This window comes from Pan paniscus, chromosome 7, assembly GCF_029289425.2.
Source record: "Pan paniscus chromosome 7, NHGRI_mPanPan1-v2.0_pri, whole genome shotgun sequence".
Lineage (NCBI taxonomy): Eukaryota > Metazoa > Chordata > Mammalia > Primates > Hominidae > Pan > Pan paniscus.
Genome location: NC_073256.2, coordinates 16,533,728 through 16,548,219, shown reverse-complemented (window position 1 = coordinate 16,548,219; position 14,492 = coordinate 16,533,728). Strand labels below are relative to the sequence as shown.

The window sequence follows — 14,492 nt, the reverse complement described above, 5'->3', positions numbered from 1 at the left end:
GCGCTGCGCCGCTGTGCAGCCCTTGGCACCTATGACGCTAGTTTAGACTTCAGCTGCAGCTGAAAAGTGACCTATTCTACATAACACAGGACAACAGCTTCCAGAGAAAGGAATTCTCTTCAACCCTGCTCTGCAAGAAGTGCCTCTGCTGGCTGAATGCACAGAGCCCACACAAACGACATGAAGCCACGAAGCCGCGGCTTCCGTGGAGGCAGCTGGACGTGGATCAGGGCCTCTCATGTGGGCTGCTTCCCACGGGCCTGCTGAGTCAAGTGCTTGAGAACAAAGCACGAGTCGACTTTCTTATCACTCCTGCAGCAAGCAGGCTGGCCAGGGTCAGGGGCTGGCTCCAGCCCTCAGCGGACTTCAAGCTGGCCCGGCCCACACAGGGCAACCGCCCACAGGCCTGGCCTTACCACATCCCACTGGTTCAATGCCGCTGACCCCGCCAGGCTCAGAACTGCACGCACAATCAGGAAGACTCACCACATTCCTTCCGTCACAGCTCAGCGCTTCTCACACAAAACATACGGAGCTTCTGAACCAGGAGGGTCATTAACTCTGGAGCTCCCTGGGTTGTGTCTACACGGCCCACGCAGGTATCCTGTCGGGACGACCCAGCTCCGGCCCGACGTGAGTGTAACTGTGGAGGCGGGGAGCGCTCGGCCTGGCCGGGCTGGTTGGCCGCCCCCCAGGTGTGCTGGAGGCCCTGCCGCCTGCTTCCTCTCCAAAGCTCGAGGACTTCCCGTCCGTGTCCGCTCAGATATGCACTGAATACCACGTTAGCTTATGTAATGCTCTTTGGACTCACTTTTCTCTTGTTCCTTACAGAAAATCAGACACTGCACTGAAATCACTGCTTTATTTTCCTTTCAGAAAAAAAAAAAAAAGCAAACGATAGAATAAAACAGTAAGTGTGCATGCCACAGTTTATCAAAATGTAATTCCTTAAAACAGTAAGTGTGCATGCCATGGTTTATCAAAATGTAATTCCTTAAAACAGTAAGTGTGCATGCCACGGTTTATCAAAATGTAATTCCTTAAAACAGTAAGTGTGCATGCCGCGGTTTAACAAAATGTAATTCCTTGGCCTTTCCTCTGTAGTCCGCTCTCAATCACCCACATCAATAAGAGAGGACAAAAGTTCAAAATTCACTTTGAACACTTTGAAGTTTTCCTTTTGGTTTTTATATTCCAAAGTAAATGTCCACACTGCTTTTCCACAACATAATAACGACCACATCCAAGTGTAAGGGTCTGTTCCCCACAGCTGGACAACAAGCCACGGGCACAAAACAAAACAAAGAACGTGATCTCAGCACGGAAGCAATACCTACGACTTGCAGGAGCCTGACTCACCCTGACTCACCTGGTGCCGAAAAGGGCCTCGGCTGTCTGTAGCTATCAGTGGAGGCAGAGTGTTGAGGTATCACAACCATTCCTTCTGTTTTCTTCATTAAATCCCCACTGTGAGTCCCCAGGGACTGACGGTCATTAAGATATTGGAACCTAGAATGGCCAGATTGGTAACTAGCACCTCTGCCAATGCTGATGTAGCCAGGCCTATTCTACGCAGACAGCCATGCATCTCTACATGTGCCTGTTGACAACCTGCATGCTTCCCCATCGCTCCCTCACAAGGGCCCCCGCACCAGTCACAGCTCTGGATACCATATTTTACTTTACAAAGTTATTTCCCCTATCAGAAGTGACCCATGGAAGAGAAAAACTTTGAACCTAAACATTTTTTAAAATATTTTACACCTTTTTCACATCATTTAACAAAAATATAAAATACCAACAACCCCCAGATAGCACTTTCTACTGGCAGGCCTGCTTTACTCTAATGATACAACAAAAAGCAGGAAATGGCAATGATGGAAGGAAAGGAAAAATCCACGATTTAAAATGATCATTTTGACGGGGCATGCAGTGGCTCACGCCTGTAATCCCAGCGCTTTGGGAGGCTGAGGCAGGTGGATCACTTGAGGTCGGGAGTTCAAGACCAGCCTGGCCAACATGGCAAAACCCCTCTACTAAAAATACAAAAATTAGCCGGGCACGGTGGTGGGTGCCTATAATCCCAGCTACTTGGGAGGCAGAGGCAGGAGAATTGCTTGAACCTGGGAAGCAAAGACTGCAGCAAGCCGAATCTCTCCACTGCACTCCAGCCAGGGCAACAGAGTGATACTCCATTTCAAAAAAAAAGATCACTTTTTTGATCAAAATTTGGAAAACTACTCACAGAAAACAAACAAACAGAACCAAAACCAATGTCCAAACCTGACAACTATGAACAGGCTGAAGCAGAGTAGGGTGGCAGATGTGGCAGAAGTGTGTGTGTATCAGGGTGGGGGCTGGTGGCAGGGCATTCTCCCTGGGCCCCTTTGCCACACCTGTCCTTACAGGTAACCCTGCCCCTTCCTAGACGGACCTGGGGCTGTAGCCCTGTCTGCAACCCAGGCAAGGACCCCTGCTGGTCACCTGCCTCTGCTCTCCCTGCCTCTCAGACCCTTGGCAGCCCCTGGGCCTGGCCCACCCCTTCCCACTGCAGAGCTCCCAGAACCTTCCAAAATTACACTCCCAGAAAGCCTGGTTAAGGGAGAGAGCTGAAGTTCTCCCTCATGAATGACTAACAGCTACGCTTCCCTTCTGTCTTATTTCACGCCACTTACCTTTCTACCCAGGCAAACTATAAGCAACGCACGCATGAAACACAGATTCTCTGAGCATCTCCAGATCCGAGCTGTTCTTTGCATGCTTCCTGCCACACACTGTGCAGTAAAGAATGACGGGCCTACAACAGCGCTTTCTTACATCTCACTATGACGTTTTCACATCGCTTACAGAATACAACCGTCATTAGCGCATTTCCAGTTTGCTCTAATTTATGCCAAACATCTTTGTTTTAAGCAGCACTTCCCCATACAACGCCTTCTAGCAACTTCGTAAGTGAGCACCCTCAAGTCCCGTGAGAAGTCTGGACTCACAGGGTCAGGGAAAAGCTTCCCCACCTCAACCCAGGTCTGTAACTCCACACCCTCCACACCACCCAACGCCTCTATCTACAACTCACATACACGCACAGACGCGCACACACACACACACAAAGCGCGCACACACACACAAACACACGCACACACAGACGCACACACATGCACAGAAACACAAACACATACACAAAGACACACGCACACGTATGCACACACAAACTGCAGAGGAAAGGCAGCACACCAAAGCACCCAGAAGACAAATGTGGTTACATCTGGAAGTCAAGCATCAACTTTTACAAACATAAAAAGCTATTTTGAATACCTTTTAACTTCACTTCACCCCCAACTGTCTACAACTAATGAATTACAAATAGCACCTTATACAAATGACTTTTCTTACTGCTGAGAAATCCTGGAGGTCTCATCTGACTATAAAGAGTTATGCATCCGTAACTGCCAATGTTGGCTGCTAAAGCCAGCAAATAAATGCTGTGAGAGACAGACAGGGACAAAGTGTGTTTTTAAAAATACATGACGTGTAAACGTCAGTAATCATCTCTCTTTTCGAATAAAAATTATTTTCTATAAAGCAGGTGTTCAAAACATATTATTAATCAGCAACAGTGAAATTGTTCCTCCTTGCAGCATTCCACCCATATGGACATTAAGTCACTCCTGCACAGAATCTAGAATACTGACCAGTCCGTACTCAGGTTATGGTTAACCAGAGAAAAGAATTAAAACCCGTTACATCTTGACTCAATGAGAATTTTTACTTGCAGCCAAAGTTAGTGACTGGAATCAATATCAGACAACAGCAAGTTCGTCTACTGCTGCCTGGGAACATGACCTACTGGCCACAGTCAGGAGGGGTACTCAGACCTCACCTTCAGTGCCCAGGGGCCCACGGAAGGGGAGTGGGGCTGGGACAGGTGGGCAGGGCGTCTGTGGACCTAGGGCAGTTTCCTCAGAATCTACCTTGGCTTCTTGGGCACCAGCGGGCTGTGGGGTGCAGGGGAACAGGTGGAGTACCGGGGGGACAGCTGGGGTGCAAGGGACAGCTGGGGTGCAGGGTAAACAGGTGGGGTGTAGGGGGACAGGTGAGGTGCAGGGGACAGGTGGGGATCAGGGGGACAGGTGGGGTGCAGGAGGACAGTTGAGGTGCAGGGGACAGGTGGGGCTCAGGGAGAGAGGTGGGGTGCGAGGGGACAGGTGGGGTGCGGGGAAACAAGTGAGGTGCAGGGGGGACAGGTGGGATGTGGGGGACAGGTGGGGTGCAGGGGGACAGGTGGGGTACGGGGAGACAGGTGGGGTGAGGGGGACAGGTGGCGTGAGGGGGACAGGTGGGGTGAGGGGGACAGGTGGGGTGCAGGGGGACAGGTGGGGTACGGGGGGACAGGTGGGGTGCGGGGGGACAGGTGGGGTGCAGGTGAACAGGTGGGGTGCGAGGGGAACAGGTGGGGTGCGGGGGGACAGGTGGGGTGCAGGGGGACAGGTGGAGTGCGGGTGAACAGGTGGGGTGCGGGGGGACAGGTGGAGTGCAGGTGAACAGGTGGGGTGCAGGGTGAACAGGTGGGGTGTGGGGGGACAGCTGGGGTGCAGAGTAAACAGGTGGGGTGTGGGGGAACAGGTGGGCTGCGGGGAGGACAGGTGGGGTGCAGGGGGAACAGGTGGGGTGCGAGGGGACAGGTGGGGTGCGGGGGGACAGGTGGAGTGTGGGGGGACAGGTGGGGTACAGGAGACAGGTGGGGTGCAGGGGTAACAGGTGGGGTGCAGGATAAACAGGTAGGGTGCAGGGGGACAGGTGGGGTGCGGGGGAACAGGTGGGGTGTGGGGGGGACAGCTGCGGCGCGGGGGACAGCTGGGGTGCAGGGTAAACAGGTGAGGTGCAGGGGGAACAGGTGGGGTGCAGGGGGAACAGGTGGGGTGCGAGGGGACAGGTGGGCTGCAGGGGGACAGGTGGGGTGTGGGGGGACAGGTGGGATACAGGACACAGGTGGGGTGCAGGGGGAACAGGTGGGGTGCAGGATAAACAGGTAGGGTGCAGTGGGACAGGTGGGGTGCGGGGGGACAGCTGGGGTGCGGGGAACTGGTGGAGTGCAGAGTGAACAGGGGGTGCTGAGGGACAGGCGGGGTACACGGGGTGCGGGGAACTGGTGGGGTAGGGGGACAGGTAGGGTGCGGGGGAAAGACGCCGGCTTTCCTTACACCGGTCCTTCTCTGCATCCTGAGGCGGACCGCATTCTTCTCCTTTACCGGAAAATCTAAGTTACTGCACGACCCCCCAGGCGAAGCCAGCTCGCCCCTCGGGCTCCTTCCGCCGATCGGAGTTCGCTCCTGCCCCTGGGGCCAGGGGTCCCTGCGGCCAGTCCCTGCTCCCCCCGCCCAGGCCCGCGCCGTTATCCTGAGGGGCCGGGGGCGCCGCGGAAGGGGGAGCTGCTCGGGGGGAGGGGGTCTCAGCCCCTTCCCTGAAACATCTGCGCAGGGGGTCGGGGGCGCAGCCACCTCCGGGTGGGACCCAGCGATTTCGGGGGAGCCGGGCAGAAGTGCAACTCTCAAAGGAAACCAGAAGCCCGCGAGGGGACCCACGGTCCGCGGGGCCCGCACTCACCTCGGCGGCCAGGACGCGACCCGCAGTCCCCTGCTGTTCCCCGCCGTCCCCCGCCGTTCCCCGCTGTTCCCCGCCGTCCCCCGCGTCCCCCGCGACCCCGTCCGTCCCGGATCGCGCGCCCGCCGGCTACAGGGATGCGCCCAGCCCCTCCCGCCCGGACGGCCTGCTCCACCCACCATGCTGTCATTGGCGGGCCCAGACCGTTCCGGGAGCCCATTGGCCGCAGCGCCTGCCGGTTTCTCGGCAGCGCCCTGCCCTCGCGCCCGCGCATTCCTTCGAGGCCACGTGGCCGCCCGCGCCCCCTCCCGCTGCCCAACGCCCGGCCCAGGCTGCGCACGCGTAGGAGGGGGCGCGCGGCAGAGGCTCCCGCCCCCGGATCGTCTCCTGCCCCGCGGACCCCGGGCCGCGCTCACTTCGGGAGGGGTCTCTGGGCAGACCGAGTGCCCTCCCCGCCCCCAACATCTGGATCCTCCCCGCAGAGCCTGCTCCCGGCTCAGAGCTGCGCCCCTTGGGGAGGGTGCGCCGGGCAGACCCTAACCCTCTCCCAGAGCATCGCCCTTTCTGCGGACCCCCACGGGCTGAGCTCACCTGAGGGAGGGGGCGTCGGGCAGACGCTCCCCCTCCCCCCCAGAACATCGCCCCTCCCTGCGGACACCCGGGGTGCGCCCAGTGGAGGAGGGGGCGTCGGGACCCCACCCGACCCGCCCTTGAGACCCCGTCCCTCAGTCCGCAGCTGGCCCCTGCCCACAGGGCGTTCCGGGTCTTCCGCGCCAGCTGCCCTGGACCAGCCAAGGCTTGGGCGTTTGGAAATGCGATGACTTCAGCCACGTTTCCGAGGCAGTTTTTGAAGCTTGCTTCTTGCCAGGAAGCGCTCGTTTTTCCCGGGACCTTTCCAGGGAATGGCCCCTTCTGAGTTATTGGAATTGTTTACTTTGAGCATTTATTTGTCTTATACTTTTAAAAAGGAAACAGATTATCGTTATAATTACTATTAAAGAAAAAAAAACGAGAAACAAAGACATTTTTAACCAAAATAACTAAAGGATGTTATCTTTTACCTGGTCAGCACATTTAACAAGTGTGTTCGCAGATGCTAGATTTATTTCTATGCCTTCTCCTACCCAAATCTCCGAATCATAGAAGTAATTTTAAGTCAGTGTTTTAGAACTGTCAGACTTCTTAGAGATTTCTAGTCCCTTTCACTTGTTTTATAGAAGAAATACAAACAGCTATTTGGGATGCTAAGTATCACGAAATTAATCTAAACATTAACTGCCCTTAAGGCTTGTGTGCTCTGGAATAAGTTATTTCCCTGAAAATTTTGGACTATGTAAAAATCATAGCCAACATAGAAAGACTATAATGGCTGGAAAAAATAATCGTAGGTAAGGTGATATTTTTTCAATGTTTATTATTCACACTTGCTAATTTTATGAAATCAGACTGAGTTGTTTTTATGAATCAATTGAAAAAGGTATTTCCTCTCAGCGACCTTAAGATTAGAAAACTTATTTCAGGTTTCTATTCCTAGGGTTCTCTGGGTACCTTATTCAGAGATCTTCTGCACAGATCAATGGTCAGATCAATGGTCTTGATCAACAGAAGTAAGAAGGTCAACTAAATTAGTTCTTGTTTACCTAAATACGATGAGAAAATCCTGATACTTGTAATGTTTTCTAAAAAGGTAGAGATAAGAGGAGATAGTCCTGTGTATGGAATAAACAACTCATTTTCTCAGTGGATGAAATTGAGCCCCTAAACTCAGGGCCACCAGGGACACCGCTGAGTAGAGCCACACGGCAATGCCTTCCAGGCAGGTTGGGCAGAAAATCCCCTGATTTGGAGCTCCAATGGATCCTGTCTGTCTGCTTTATTCAGGCGTTCCTCACAGATACATCCCTATTTTCGTAAGCCCGGATATGGAAGAGTTGGGATTTTCCATTGTGATTCCCTCTTTGACCCATGGGATATTTAGAAAAGTTAGGTTTACCTTTCAAATATTTGGGGACTTTCTGGTTTTCTTTTTATTATAACTAAAGTTTAATTCCACCGTGGCCTTAAAACATCAGCTATTTTATTTTTATCGGTTAAGATTTTCAAACACTTGCTTCATGGCCCAACATTGTCTATTTTGGTAAATGTTCTATGAGCACTTGCTGAGAACATGCTTTCACTGACGTAATGTTCTACAGATGTCAACTAGGTCATATTTGTTACTGATTTTTTAACCTGCTTGTTCTATCGGATACTGATAAGGGTGTATGAAAATCTTCGACTCTCCGTAGTCTATTCAGCATTGTCCTGCAGCATCTAACAAGTGTTATAGGTCATAAAAACAAAAAGTGTAAGGATTGAGGGAGGAAAAACTGATTATTTACAGTCAATATGATTATATATGTTAAAAAACAAAATTATCTACAAATAAACTATTAGGATTAAAATAGAATTTAGGAATTTCAGATGGATCATAGACTTAAGTGTAAAAATTATAAAGTTGCTAGGATAAAATATAAGAAAAGATCTTATGGATCTTCAGGTAGGACAGAAAATGGACCGACCATTTAAAAATGATGAAATGGCTCATCAAAATTTAATATTTCTACTCATCTCATAACATCATTAAGAAAATGAAAAGGCAAGCCACAGACTGGGAGAACACAGGGGCAATACATATATCCCACAAATGGCTTGTCTTAATCCACGTTGTGCTGCTGTAACAGAATACCTGGGAATGGGTGATTTACAATGAACAGAAATTTATTTCTCACAGTTCTGGAGGCTGGGAAGTTCAAGATCAAGGAGCCACATCTGGCAAGAACCTTCGGGCTGCATCATCCCATGACGGAAGGTGGGAGGCGGAGGTGGGGAGGGAGGATGCAAAATGGGCCAAACTTATCTTTTTTTTTTTTTTTTTTTGAGACGGAGTCTTGCTCTGTCATCAGGCTGGAGTGCAGTGGTGCGATCTCTGCTCACTGCAACCTCCGACTCCCTGGTTCAAGCTATTCTCCTGCCTCAGCCTCCCGAGTAGCTGGGATTACAGGTATGTGCCACCACACCCAGCTAATTTTTGTATTTTTAGTAGAGACGAGGTTTCACCCAAACTCATTCTTTTATAAGGAGTCCACCGCCTCAGTCATGGCATTTATCCATCCATGAGGGTCATACCCCCATGACCCAGACACCACCTAGTAGGCACCTTCCAACACTGCTGCATTGGGGGTCAAGTTTCCAACACATAAACTTTGGGGAAAACGCGTTCAAACCATAGTCCTGGTAAATAGAGAACTCCTGCAAATGAACAATAACAAGACAAGTCTATTTCAAAAGGGACAAAACAATATAACAATAACAAGCCTGTAAATAACAATAACAAGTCTATTTAAAAATAAACAAAAGACGTAAATACTTCACCAAAGATGTACTGATAGCCAACAAGAACAGGAAATGGTGCTCAGTGTTATCCAAAGTAAACTCACAATGAGATGCCACCACCGTCATCCAAGCACGGCTGAAACTGCAGACCGACATGGCAAGGGTAAAAATGTGGAGCCCCGGGAACCACTATACAAGGCGATGAGAGTGCAAATGGCGCAACCACTCTGATTAATTGTTTGCCCATTTCTCAGCAATCCCACTTTTAGGTTTGCCCAAGGCAAGTGAAAACATAAGTCCCTTAAAAGACTTACAGCCAGACATGGTGACTCCCACCTGTAACCCCAGCACTTTAGGAGGCCAAGGTGGAGGATTGTTTGAGCCCAGGAGTCTAGCATGATAGTCTCCACCTCCAGTCCCAGCTACTTGGGAAGCTGAAGTGGGAGGATCGCTTGAGGCTGGGAGGTCAAGGCTGTAATGAGTCATGTTCACCACCACTGCACTCTAGCCTGGGTGGACAGAGCAAGACCCTGTCTCAAAAAAAAAAAATGATTTTTACAAGAATTCTTTCTTCAAAACAGTTCAAGTACTTCACAACTGGAAACAACCCAAATTCCATCAACAGGTGAACTCATAAAGTATGGTATCTTCATAGAATAATAGAATACTAATAATACAGTAATAAAAAGGAAGAAACTGATATGTTCAATAACAATGAATCTTCAAAACATGAAAAACATAGACATATTTTTGTCTATGCCCATGATTCAATTTTTATGAAATTCAAGAATGTGCCAAACCAACCTATAATAATAGGAATCAGAACAGTGGTTACTTTTGGGGGTATTGTCTCAGAAAAGACAAAGGAATTCTGGGGAGTGATGAAAATGGTGACTACATCTTGATTTGATTTGCAGACACATGGATGTGTTCACTTTGTAAATAGAATCAAGCTGAACACAAGAGTAAGCTACTTCATGGGATATATACAGTGGCCTCGATGCATCCCCCTTGATGACTGAAAGTTCATCACCAACTTGATAGCAGTAAGAGGTGGGGCCTTGAGGAGGTTAGTGGGTCATGAGGGATGGGCTTAGTGCCCTTGTAGAAGTGCCAGGGGGCTGTTCACCCCTCCTACCAGTGAGGGCACAGTGCTCAAGGTGCTGTCTTGTGAGCACAGACCACGCTCTCCCCAGACGCTGAACCTGCCGGCACGTTGATCTTGGACTTCCCCACCTCCAGAACTGTGAGAAATAAACTCCTGTTGTCTATGAATGACCCAGTCTCTGGTGTTTTGTTACAGTAGCAGGAACAAATTAAGTTATGTATCAGCAAAAAGGGGTTTTAAAAGCTGGGTTCCTTTAAAAAAATAATGATTCCCTTTATTGACGGAATACAAAATATCCCTTAATTAATTGCAAGCTAAATTAAGTGCAAGGCCCATGCAGAGGGTAGGAATAATCTATACCCTAGTTAGGACATTCAGAAAGGAAAAAAATGGCAAAGACAGCCTGCCTGGTTCTAGGCCTCGCCTCTGCTCCAGAGACGTCTCCATGCCCCACGCGGAGGGGGTGCGTGAGGTCAGCTCTAGCAGGGCCTAAAGGCCTGGGCTCTATCATCAAATAGGCCCGGGGGCTTCTGCCTCTTTTACCACTATATGGCTGAACATGGGCGTCATTCAATGTCCTGGGCCTCAGTCCCTCACTGAAAACAAGAGCAATAGCCACCTACTTAGGCAGCGTGAAGACTCAACACTTTCATGTGCAGAGACCGGTGTCAGGGCACCTGACCCCATGGACATCTCGGGGGAGCCTGAGGCACTGTCCGAAGATGCAAACTTGTATCCACTCCTGGGCACACTTCCTGGGTTCACATCCCAGGCACTTCCCTTACCAGCTGTGCCATCTGCATTGCTGTGCCTCGGTTACCTGTAAAGAATTGGAAGGACATTCGCACCTACTGTGCATGTCAGTTTTATATGTCACCTTGACCAGGCGACAGTCCCCGGTAATTCATTCAACATGGGTCCAGATGTGGCTGTGGAGGTGTTTTGTTGGTGTGCAAAAGACCCATCACAGTGGCCTTTAAATGAGGGAGATTATGTTAGACAATCCGGGTGGGCCCGATTCAGCACTCGAAAGGCTTTCCAGAGAAGAAATTCCGCTGTGGGCGGTAGCTTCAGCTCTGCCCCAGGTCCAGCCTGCCCTTCCCACGGCCTGCCTGCCCGGACCTCGCTCCCAGGCCCCCATCGTGGTGCCGGATCCAGGCTCTAAATCTCTCCAGGTCTGCCTCCTACTGGCTGAACCTTGGCTGAGGCCACTTGTAGGATGGCGCCATTGAAAGGGAGATGGCATGCACACATCTCAGAACTACTGCACTCCACAGGCGGGGAGCGAGACACTGAGCCCGGGGATGGCGAACAACCCTGGATGTGAGACCTCAGACAAGTCCCTAACCGTACTTAGCCTGCTATCTTGTGGATACAGGGTTAGTCACCAGTCCCTGGCTCTGGAGCGGCCGTGAAGATGAAGGCAGCCTGGGCGCACCTGGCGCTCTGCCTGGCCCACAGCGCACGTGGGGCGGACCTCAGGTCGCAGTCACGGGGCTGTTCAGGTGCTGTGATGGGAGAAGAGCCAGGAAGTGAGTCTCCACCCAGTGCCACTCAGTCACGGGACCCAGGTACAGCCTGGCAGGGGACAGACGGCGCTCCAGGGAGACCCCGGGGCAGCGTGGGGGTGGGGTGGGGTTGTCACACGGCAGAGGCCCTGGGCAAGTGCGGAGGCCACACGAACATGGGGTGCAGGGGGTACATGGAAGTCAGAGGCCCCCTTCAGGCCTCTCAGCCTCCCATCCTCGAGCCATGAGCTTTGTCTGGGCTCACCCAACCCCAGACGTGGCTGAAGAGGCTGGAGTGTCGACGAGCGCTGGGAAGAAGCTGCCGACCTCACTGCTCCGCGCCCTGCCTTCACCTCCCGCCTGCCGTCCCCAGTCACCCCGAGGCATCACCCGGCCGCCTCTCCTGGCCGGGCTCCCCGGGGCAACACATCCGAGAGCCCCCAGCAGGCCACACCACTCCCAGCGCCTGTCCCCACAGGGGGCTCGGGACTTACAGGGAACAGTACAGCCTGGGGGCCATCGCAGATGCCCTTCAGGAAAACAGGATGCTCTGCAGACAGGACTGCTGTGGCCGCTTCCCCAGGAAACAGCCCAGGACGCTGCCTGAGCTCAGAGGGTTCCGGACACAGACCGTGCTTACCGCTTTGCAAACCACACACAGTCCATTTCCTAGTGTGAGTTTGTTTCTACTCATCGGTTTGTGTCTTTATAAGAGTTCTAAAATAAAACAAAAACAAACAAGGACAGTGACATAGACACCACCCAGGGATGGGCAGGTCGGCCTCTGAAGGGCAGCAGCTGCCATGCGGGAGGCAGGTTCCCGCGGAGCCGGGCAGGCTTCGGAGAGGCCGTGCTCGCTTTCCCGACTGTGGCGACGGATTCACATGCTATGTGTTCCTCAGAACTCACCGAACCACACACGTTAATGACGTGCAGTTCGCCGTGTGCCAATGACGCCTCAATCAAGCTGCTAAACGAAGGCCAGAGCAGCCCTGCCTGTGCGGCTGTAATGTTTTCTGAAGCCCTGATGAGCCGCCCTGGGCTGTTTCACGCGGAACACAGCAGTCTCCTCTCGACTTCCGCAGTGGCTGTATTCCTGAGACGTGCGGTGGGTGTGTCTGTAGGTAAACAGTGAGTATCTAGGCTCAGATAGTTGCAGATGGCTTTCCCCGTAGGTGGCGTCCTGTGGGCCCTATGTAAGCTGCGCAGGCCGCCCTGGACTCTGCCGCGAGTGCGTGGGCTGCAGGACGGTGCATCCCTGGCCTCCACCCGTCAAATGCTCCACAATGACCACCGGAGCACCCCCCGCTCTCCCGGGCCAATTCTAAAGCTTCCCTAGCGGGGAGTTCCTGCTGGGGAACTTTCTCCATCCGCCCTCTTGGACCTCACAGGCTTCCGCCTTCCCAAACGGACGCTGCACCCCATCTGGTTAGAAAGCTGCACCCCGTCTCGTTAGAATGCTGCCCCCATCTCGTTAGAAAGCTGCACCCATCTCGTTAGAATGCTGCACCCCATCTGGTTAGAACGCTGCACCCCGTCTCGTTAGAATGCTGCCATGGCCTGCATGTGTGTCCGCTCCAAATCTCATGCTGAAATTGTATCCCGTGTTGGAGGTGCCTCCTGGTTGGAAATGTCTGCGTTGTGGGGGTGGGTCCCTCGTGAATAGATTAATGGAGGGGCTGTGAGTGACTTCTTGGTGTATTAGTTCTGTGAAAGCTGGATGCTAAAAAGAGCCTGGCACCTCCCCCATGCTTCCTTTCTTTTCTTTCTTTCTTTCCCTCCTTCCTTCCTCCCTCCCTCCCTCCCTCCCTCTCTCTCTTTCTTTCTTTCTTTCTTTCTTTCTTTTCTTTCTCTTTCTCTCACTCTCTCCTTCCTTCCTTCCTTTCTGTTTCTTTCGATGGAGTCTTGGTGTCTTGCTCTGTCGCCCAGGCTGTAGTACAGTGGCACCATCTGAGCTCACTGCAACCTCCACCTCTGTGTTCAAGCAATTCTCCTGCCTCAACCTCCCAAGTAGCTGGGATTACAGGCATTTACCACCACACCTGGCTAATTTTTGTATGTTTAGTAGTAATGAGGTCTTGCCATGTTGCCCAGGCTCATCTCGAACTCCTGACCTCGGGTGATCCTCCTCTAGGCCTCCCAAAGTGCTGTGATTACAGACATGAGCCACCGCGCCCGGCCGCCCCCTGCCACTTTCTCTCTCTGATCTCTCCGCGTGCCGGCTCCTCTTCCCCTTCCACCGTGAGTGGAAGCAGCCTGAGCCCCTCCCCAGGTGCAGGTGCTGGCGCCATGCTTCTCGTACAAAAAGGGGCCAAATAAACCTCTTTTCTTTATAAATTACCTAACCTCAGGTGTTCCTTTCTAGCAACACAAACAGGCTGAGGAACACACTGCGGACATTTCGGTGGGAGAAAACAGTGGGTAGATGTCACCAGGAAAACGGATTGCAGAAGAAGGGAAGTTGGAGGGGCAGACAGAACACACACTTGGCACACTCGGCTTCCCTACGTGAGCATGGTCCTCCTCTCATCCCAAGCTAAGAGAGAGTCCAGTCCACACAGCGAGGGCTCCCAGCATAGACGCCAGCACCCACATCTCACGGGGCACTCAGTGGCCTTGGGGTCTTGCCTTCCCGGCTGGAGAGCCTAGAGCGGATGGTCTGGCTGAAACAGAGGCTTGTCCCTAGCTACATAAACGAGCATTGCAGTGTGTCTCTAGGGGTTCACTCACACTAGTCTGGTCTGCTGAATTAGAAATGCCTTGAACCAACCTGGCCATCATGGCAAGACTCTGCCTCTACAAAAAAATTAATACATAAATAAAATAGCTGAGCCTGGTGGCGTGCACCTATGGTCCCAACTACTTGGGAGGCTGGGGCTGGGGGATCACTTGGGCCCAAG

General features: G+C 52.2%; 1 protein-coding gene across 2 annotated transcripts in view; it reads right to left on the bottom strand.

Moving 5' to 3' along the window:
* The window catches only part of ARHGEF10 (Rho guanine nucleotide exchange factor 10), a 159,794-nt gene extending 154,039 nt beyond the window's left edge, over window positions 1–5,755 (bottom strand). The window contains exon 1 of one of the 2 annotated variants that reach the window (XM_034965566.3): window positions 5,605–5,755. The gene's annotated coding sequence lies outside the window, so the exon portion shown is untranslated. The remainder of the gene's footprint in view (window positions 1–5,604) is intronic. The other variant, XM_055107279.2, reaches the window with a different exon arrangement.
* Window positions 5,756–14,492: the final 8,737 nt, after the last annotated feature.